At 39.8% G+C, this 9,181-nt stretch overlaps 1 non-coding gene across 1 annotated transcript; it reads right to left on the bottom strand.

The window, feature by feature from the left end:
• Positions 1-6,730: 6,730 nt before the first annotated feature.
• Positions 6,731-6,837, bottom strand: LOC115030281 (U6 spliceosomal RNA). The gene has a single exon (XR_003835868.1). It is a non-coding gene; the product is annotated as a U6 spliceosomal RNA (small nuclear RNA).
• Positions 6,838-9,181: the final 2,344 nt, after the last annotated feature.

Below are 9,181 nucleotides of genomic sequence, written 5' to 3'. Positions count from 1 at the left end.
ATTTTCTGAGATCTTCGATTTCTTTCTTGAATGACTTGAAGTTATTGTCATACAGGTCTTTGTATTGTTTGTTTAGAGTTTCCCCAAGATATTTTTATATTATTTGTGCCTGTTGTTAAGGGAGTTGTTTTCCTAATTTCTTTCTCAGCCTATTTATCCATTGTGTAAAGGAAAGCTACTGGTTTATTTGAGTTATTTTTATATCTGGCCACTTTGCTGAAGTTGTTTATCAGCTGGAAAAGTTCTCTGGTAAAATTTTTGGGGTCGTTTATGTATACTATCATATCATCTGCAGATAGTGATACCTTTATTTCTTCTTTACCAACTTGTATCCCCTTGATCTACATTTGTTGTCTTATTGTTCTAGCTAACACTTCAAGTACTATATTGAATAGATATGGGGAGAGTCGGCATCCTTGTCTTGTCCTCAATTTCAGTGGGATTGCTTCAAGTATGGTTTTGTTCTGCATCTAAGAAGATGACCATGTGATTTTTTTTTCTTTGAGTTTGTTTATATAGTGGACTACATTAATGGATTTTTGTATATTAATGCAACCTTGCATCCCTGGGATGAAGTCTACTTGATTGTGGTGAGTGATGGTTTTAATGTGTTCCTGGAATCAGTTTGCAAGAAGTTTTTAAATTTATTTAATTTATTTATTTTTTATTAGATATTATCTTTATATACATTTCAAATGCTATCCTGAAAGTTCCATATACTCTCCCCCCATCCTCCTCCCCTACCCACCCACTCCTGCTTCTTGGCCCTGGCATTCCCCTGTACTGGGGCATATAAAGTTTGCAATACCTAGGGGCCTCTCTTCCCAGTGATGGCCAACTAGGCCATCTTCTGCTACATATGCAGCTAGAGATACAAGCTCTGAGGGTACTGGTTAATTCATATTGTCATTCCACCTATAGAGTTGCAGACCTCTTCAGCTCCTTGGGTGCTTTCTCTAGCTTCTCCATTGGGGGCCCTGTGTTCCATCCAATAGATGACTGTGAGCATCCTAGCCTCATACGAGACAGCTATAACAGGATTCCTTCAGCAAAAACTTTCTGGCATATGCAATAGTGTCTGAGTTTTGTGACTGATTATGGAATGGATCCCTGGGTGGGGTAGTCTCTGGATAGTCCATTCTTTCGTCTTAGCTCTAAACTTTGTCTCTGTAACTCCTTTCATGGGTATTTTGTTCCCTATTCTAAGGAGGAATGAAGTATCCACCCAATGGTCTTCCCTCTTCTTGATTTTCTTGTGTTTTGCAAATTTTTTCTTGGGTGTTCTATGTTTCTGGGCTAATATCCACTTATCAGTGAGTGCATATCTAATGACTTCTTTCGTGATTGGGTTACCTCACTAAAGATGATATCCTCCAGATACATCCATTTGTCCACGAATTTCATAAATCCATTGTTTTTAATAGCTGAGTAGTACTGTATTGTGTAAATATATCACATTTTCTGTATCCATTCTTCTGTTGAGGGACATCTGGGTTCTTTCCAGCTTCTGGCCATTATAAATAAGGCTGCTATGAACATAGTGGCGCATATCTCCTTATTACCAGTTGGAACACCTTCTGGGTATATACCCAGGAGAGGTATTGCTGGATCTTCCGGTAGTATTATGTCCAATTTTCTGAGGAACCACCAGACTGACTTCCAGAGTGGTTGTACAAGCTCAGTTTGCAAGAATTTTATTGAGTATGTTTGCATCGATATTCATAAGTGAGATTGATCTGAAGTTCTCATTTTTGGTTGGGTCCTTGTGTGGTTTAGGTATCAGAGTAATTGTGGCTTCATCAAAATACTAACGCAGTGTTCTTCCTGTTTCTATTTTTTTTTTTGATTTTCCTGTTTCTATTTTATGGAATAGTTTGAGGAAAATTGGTATAAGGTCCTCTTTGAAGGTCTGGTAGAATTCTACACTAAATCCATCTGGCCCTGGCCTTTTATTTATGTATTTTATTTGGTCAGGAGGTTTTTAATGACTTCTTATATTTCCTTGTGTGATATGGGCATTTTTAGATAGTTTACCTTCTCTTGATTTAACTTTGGTATGTGGTATCTGTCTAGAAAACCATCCATTTCATTTAGATTTTCCAGTTTTGTTGAGTATAGACTTTTATAGTAGGATATGATGATTTTTTAAGTTTCCTTCGTTTCTGTTGTTATGTCTCCCTTTTCATTTCTGATTTTATTAGTATGGATATTGCCACTTCGCCCTTTAGTTAGTTTGGCTAGGGGTTAATCTATCTTGTTAATTCTCTCAAAGAACCAGCTTTTGGTTTTGCTGATTCTTTGTGTTGTTTTCTTTGTTTCTATTTCGTTGATTTTGGCCCTGAGTTTGACTATTTCCTGCATTCTACTCCTTTTGGGTGAGTTTGCCTTTTTTTTTTTTGTTCTAGACCTCCCAGGTGTGTCGTTAAGTTGTTAGTGTAAGATCTCTCCAGTTTCTTTATCAGGGCACTTAGTGCTATGAACTTCTTCTTAGCACTGCTTTAATTGTGTCCCATAAGTTTGGGCATGATATGTCAGTATTTTCCCTAAATTCAAAAAAGTCTTTAATTTCTTTCTTTTTTTTTCTTGCCTGACAATCTTGCCATTGAGTAGAGAATTATTCAGTATCCATTTGTATGTGGACTTTCTGTAGTTTTTGCTGTTATTGAAGATCAGCTTTAGGCCATGGTGATCTGATAGGATGCATGGTATTATTTAAACCTTCTTGTATCTGTTGAGGGTTGTTTTGTGACCAATTTTATGGTTGATTTTGGAGAAGGTACCATGAGGTGCTGAGAAGAAGGTGTATTCTTCTATTTTATGGCGAAATATTCTGTAGATATCTGTTAAATCCATTTAGTTCATAACCTCTCTTAGTTTCACTGTGTCTCTGTTTATTTTCTGTTTCAATGACCTGTCCATTGGCGAGAGTGGTTTTTGAAATCTCTCACTATTATTGTGTGGGGTTCAATGTGTGTTTTGAGTTTTAGTAAAGTTTAGTAAAGTTTCTTTCATGAATTTGGGTGCTTTCATGAATTTGAGACTTTCTCTTGGTGGATTTTCCCCTTAATGAATATGAGGTGTCCTTCTTCATCATTGTTGTTAGCTTTTGGTTGAAAGTCTATCTTATTGGATATAGGGATGGCGTCTCCTGCTTGTTTCCTGAGAGCATTTGCTTGGAATATCTTTTTCCACCCTTTTCCCTCTGAGACAGTGCCTGTCTCTGTTGTTGATGTGTTTCTTTTATGAAGCAAAATGCTGGATCTTGCTTGCATATCCAGTCTGTTATCTTATATATTTTTATAGGTGAGTTGAGTCCATTAGTATTGAGAGATATTAAAGAGAGATGACAGTTGGTTCCTGATATGTTTGTTTTTGAAGGTGGCTTTATGTACTTGTGGTTCTCTTCTTTTGACATTGTTGTGAGATGCTTAATATCTTGTCTTTTCTTTGGTGCAGGTATCTTCCTTGTGTTGGAGTTTTCCTTAGGATCCTCTGTAGGTCTGGGTTAGTTGATACTGTTTGAATTTGTTTTTTTTCCTGGAATATTTTGGTTTCTCCATCTATGTGGATTGAAAGTTTTGCTGGGTATAGTAGCCTGAGCAGGTATCTGTGTTCTCTTAAAGTCAGCATGACCTCTGACCAGGCTCTTCTGGCTTTTAGTGTCTCTGTTGAGAAGTCTGGTGTAATTCTGATAATAGGTTTAAGTTTGTATGTTACTTGGCCTTTTTCCCTTGCAACTTTTAATATTATTTCTTTGCTCTGTGCATTTAGTGTTTTTTGTTTTTTGTTTTTTTTTGTTTTTTTTTTTTTTTTTGGTTTTTCAAGACAGGGTTTCTCTGTATAGCCCTGGCTGTCCTGGAACTCACTCTGTAGACCAGGCTGGCCTCGAACTCAGAAATCCGCCTGCCTCTGCCTCCCGAGTGCTGGGATTAAAGGCGTGCGCCACCACGCCCGGCTGCATTTAGTGTTTTGATAATTATGTGACACGAAGATTTTCTTTTCTGATCCCATTTTTTGGGGGGGGGCGGTTATAGGCTTCTTGTACCTTTATGACCATCTCTTTCTTTAGGTTGTGGAAGTTTTCGTCTATGATTTTGTTGAAGACATTTTCAGGTTCTTTGACCTGGGAATCTTCGTTCTCCTCTATTCTGATTCTTCTTAGATTTGGTCTTTTCATTGTGTCCTCAATTTCCTGGATACTTTGGGTTAAGAGTTTTTTATTTTCTGAATTTTCTTTGACAGTTATGTAATCTCTTCTGTGTCTTCTACACCTAAGATTTTCTGTTATATCTCTTGTATTCTGTTGGTAATACTTACATGTTTAATTCCCGACCCCTTTCCTAGGTTTTCCATTTCCAGGTTTGCCTCCATTTGTATTTTCTTTATTGTTTCTACTTCCATCTTTAGGTTTTGGATGCTTTATTCAATTCCTTCACCTGTTTACTTGTGTTTTCCTGTATTTCTTTCATGAGTTATTGATATCCTCCTTAAAGGACTTTATTATCTTCATGAGATAGGATTTTAGGACAGATTCCTGTTTCTCAGGTGTGTTGGTTGGTATTTGGGGATTGCTGTGGTGGGAGAACTGGGTTCTGATGATGCCCATGTACTTTGGCTTCTGTTGCTTAATGGTCTTGAGCTTGTCTTTTGCCATCTGGATATCCCTGTTGCTTGTTGGTCTGGGTAACTGTATGGAGTTGTGTCTTTTGTCCCTGGGTTGCTTCAGGTCTCCCAGTAGGCCAGCAGCCCTGGCTGCATTCAATCACCTATGGTGCCTTCCAACTGCGGGCTCTTCACATGGGCAGAGAAGCTGTTGATCTGTTGCCCTAGCTTCAGTAGGTCTCCTTGGAGGTCTTCAGACAACTGCTCTGAGTGCAGCAGGTCCTCTAGGATGAGTCAGGATATGGCATCTTCATGAGAGCAGACCAACTAGGGATCTGCCCCAGCAACAAGGACTGGGTAGAAAGTGTGGATGGGACAAAAGGGTAGTGGTATCTAGGGGTGGCAGAGATTTGTTGGGTGATGGGTCCAGTGTCCACTAGGCTCCCAGGAGCAGCTCCAGGACTTGGGGGTGGGGGTAGGGGTGTTCTTACCAACTGCTCTGAGTACATCGGGTCCTCTAGGATGGATCAGGATATAGAGTTTTCATAGGTGCAAACCAACTAGGGGTCTGCCCCACCAGCAAGGACCAGGCAGAAGCTACATTGAATCTAATAGAAGACAAAGTAGGAAAGAGCCTTGAACTCATTGGCACAGGGGAAAATTTCCTAAATAGAACTCCAATGGCTCATTCTCTAAGATCAAGAATTGATAAATGGGACCTTGTTTTCTCCATCTATGGTAATTGAGCATTTTGTTGGGTATAGTAGTCTGGGCTGGCATTTATATTCTCTTAGGGTTTGTATGATATCTGTCCAGGATCTTCTGTTTTTCATAGTCTCTGGTGAGAAGTCTTGTGTAATTATGATAGACCTGCCTTTATATGTTACTTGACCTTTTCCCCTTACTGTTCTTTAATATTCTTACTTTGTTTTGTTCATTTGTTGTTTTGACTATTATGTGACAGGAGGAATTTCTTTTCTGGCCCAGTCTTTTTGGAGTTCTGTAGGATTCTTATATGTTTTTGGGCATCTCTTTCTTTAGGTTAGGGAAGTTTTCTTCTATAATTTTGTTGAAGATATTTACTGGCACTTTAAGTTGGGAATCTTCACTGTCTTCTATACCTGTTATTCTTAGGTTTGGTTTTCTCATTGTGTCCTGGATTTCCTGGATGTTTGGGGTTAGGAGCTTTTTACATTTTGCATTTTCTTTGACTGTTCTGTCAATGTTTTCTACGGTATCTTCTGCACCTGAGATTCTCTCTTTTATCTCTTGTATTTTGTTGGTGATGCTTGCATCTATGACTCCTGATGTCCTTCCTAGGTTTTCTAACTCCAATGTTGTCTCCCTTTGTGATTTCTTTATTGTTTCTATTTCCATTTTTAGATCTTGGATGGTTTTGTTCAATCCCTTCACCTGTTTGATTGTGTTTTTCTGTGATACTTTAAGTGATTTTTGTGTTTTATCTTTAACGGATTCTAGCTGTTTACCTATGTTCTCCTGTATGTCTTTAAGGGAGTTATTTATGTCCTTCTTAAAGTCCTCTATCATCATCATGAGAAGTGACTTTAGATCCAAATCTTTCTTTTCCCTTGTGATGGTGTATTCATGACGTGCTATGGTAGGAGAATTGGGTTCTGATGATGCCAAGTAACCTTGGTTTCTCTTGCTTCTGTACTTATGCTTGCCTCCTGCCATCTGATTATATCTAGTGCTTCTTGCCCTCGCTATATCTGACTGAAGCCTGTCCTTCTTGTAATCTGGGTTGATTCAGAACTCTTCAGATTCCAGCTGTCTCTGTGATCTCATGATTCTGTGATCCTGAGATTCTGGGTGTGTCAGAGTTCCTGGGAGTCCAGCTGCCTCTGAGACTCTGAGATCCTGGTGTGACCAAGCTTCTGGGGTCCTGGGATCCTACGATCTTGGTCATGCTAGAGTGTCTGGAAGTGGAGCCTCCTCTGGGGGCTGTGGGACTGGCTGCCAAGTTTGTGCCCAAGGTAGACAGGTGCAGATTAGAAGGAACCCGAGCCACTGTTTTGGTCGGGTTCCTATGTCCCTGTCTCCTGCTGATTCCAGTTACTCCCGGTGGTATTTGTAACAGATGTGTTATACTCACTGCTTATCCTAAGATAAAAATATGGGACTCTTCATGATTTTGCGTGTCATCCTTGTATAGGCATCATGTTAAACTTCTCTGTATCATTTCAATTTTAGTATATGTGCTGCTGAAGTGAGCACTACCTTAGAATTTCTTAAGGCTTAAGTATGGGTGTTATAAGGGATTAATTTGAATAGATAGAGGTAAAACAGCACACAGCATTGAGTGTTCTACATAAAAGTAAAAAAATTCCATGAGCTCCCAGCTAAGGACAATGAAAGATTATGGACAATAGCAATTGCTGCATCAGTCTTCTGGAAGTGTTCTACTCTTGGGTTTACCTTGTATGAATATGGCCAAATACCATTGCCAACAATCTTTGTTAGGGTTTTTGTTGTAGTGAAATGCCATGACCAAAAGCAGTTTGGGGAGGAATGGTTTTACTTTATCTTACAGCTTGTGGTCCATCATCCAAGGGAGTGAGAACTCAAAGCTGGAACTCAAAGCAGAAATCTGAAGGCAAGAACTGATACAAAGGCCTTGAAGGAATCATGTTTACTGGCTTGCTCTCTCTGGCTTGCACTGCCTGCTTTTTAAAGACCCACCATTTGAGGACTCCCCCACATTCTGACTCAGGAGAGGCGACACCCCAAATCACTCATGATAAACGGTCTTGGCGCAAATTGCAAGAGGTTTATTCTGTAAAAACCAGTGCACTGGAGATGACTCGTATCCCACACAGGGGTAGAGGAGTTGACCACGAGCTCAAAGGGTAAGGGGTTTATAAAGGCTCAAAACCCACAGACACCTGGCATTGGGCTATAGAAAGGCAAAAACCACAAACACCTGTCATCCTGGAACAATGGGGCGAGTTCTACTCCCTGCCATTACTGAGGTCTATTTTGGACACAGGTCTAGGGGCTTCACTCTCTCTCTCAGGATCTTTCACTTTCATATAGAACCTAAGACCATCATCCCAGAGTTGACCCTGACCATAGTGAGCTAGATATTTCCACAGTAGTCACCTATTAAGAAAATATACAACAGGCTTTCCTAGAGGCTGTTTTGGTGGGAGCATTTCCTCATTTAAGGTTTCCTCTTCTGAAGTGACTCAAGCTTGTGTCAAGTCAGCACAACAGTCACCAGGAGTTGACTCCTTACCAACTCAACACACAAACACATCACTGTTAAATCATAATCTTTCTTTTCATATTGTCCCCAGGATTCATATTAATTTCAATTATCACAATATAAAATATACTCCAAACTTCGAATTTTCCACAGTCTTTAAAAACTCAAATGCTTTAAAGGTTCTGTCCAAATATGTAAAGTCTCTAAAATATCCAGTCTCCAAAATTCCAAAGTCCCTTTAAAAGTTTGTAGACTCCTAGATATGGGCCCCTATAAAATTAAAAGGAAAAAAAAGCATACTTCCATACTCTAAGAGGGAATAACAAGGGCACAGTAACAGTCAAAGCAAATCAAATCCACAGTCCAGCAGTATAAAGCTCAGATTTCTAGGACTCATAATCATCTGTGCTCAAAAGGGCTTGCTACAACATACACAGCTTGTCTCTTAGGCTCAGGCCTGCTCCACTCCACAGAAGCTGCTATGGAGTCATCCCATGATACCCGCATCTCCAAAATGTTGATATCTTTGCTGCAACTGGGCTACATTTTCACAAATAGCCTTTCCTAGGCTTTCTTCAGGGACTCCAATCCTGCTACGTGGTACCAAACTTCAACTTGTCCATGACCCCTTCAATTCTGGGCCTTCTAGTACAACTGAAGTTATACTTTCACCAATGGCTTCCTTTGGGGACTACATCCCTGTCACACATTATTGATAAAACCTCAGATTGTTTCTATGGCACCTTCATGCCATTTTGGAGACCCACAAACCACTAAGTTTGGCTGCCAGCTCAAGGTACAGCCTTGGCAGCCTCTAAACCACAGCCTCTGTGTGCTGATCCTGAGGAAACACTTCCCAGAAAAGTTGGTCTCAATCAGTAATGCTGGACTATTCTTAATCACAGCGGATTCTCCAGCCCAGCTGGCCAGTATCAATTGTCCCAGTAAAGCAGAGGTTACACTTCAGTGGTTCTTATTTTAAAACATTGAAGGCACCAGTAAGGTTTTTAAGAGCCTCTCAAACTTTACTCTGAAATTTCACAAGTCAGGCCTCCATTATCTGCAACAGTCTGAACATTCTTAGGTCTTCTAAACCCTCACAGGAAAGTCCACTGACTAGGCAATAGCTTTTATAGCCCAAAGTTTTAAAGTCCTTCCAAAACATGGTTAAACCTGTCACAGCAATACCCCAAGACCTCATACTAGTTTCTGTCTTAGGGTTTCTATTTCTGAGATAAAACACCATAGCCAAAAGTAAACTGGGTAGGAAAGGATTTATTTCATCTTACAACTTAGCGACTATCATCTAGGGAAGTCACAGCAGAAACTCGAGGAAGAAAGCTGGAGGTAGAA

This window comes from Mus caroli, unplaced genomic scaffold (genome assembly GCF_978045245.1).
Source record: "Mus caroli unplaced genomic scaffold, Mus_caroli_1 scaffold_5, whole genome shotgun sequence".
NCBI classification, from domain to species: domain Eukaryota; kingdom Metazoa; phylum Chordata; class Mammalia; order Rodentia; family Muridae; genus Mus; species Mus caroli.
This window is presented reverse-complemented; position numbering and strand designations above follow the sequence as displayed.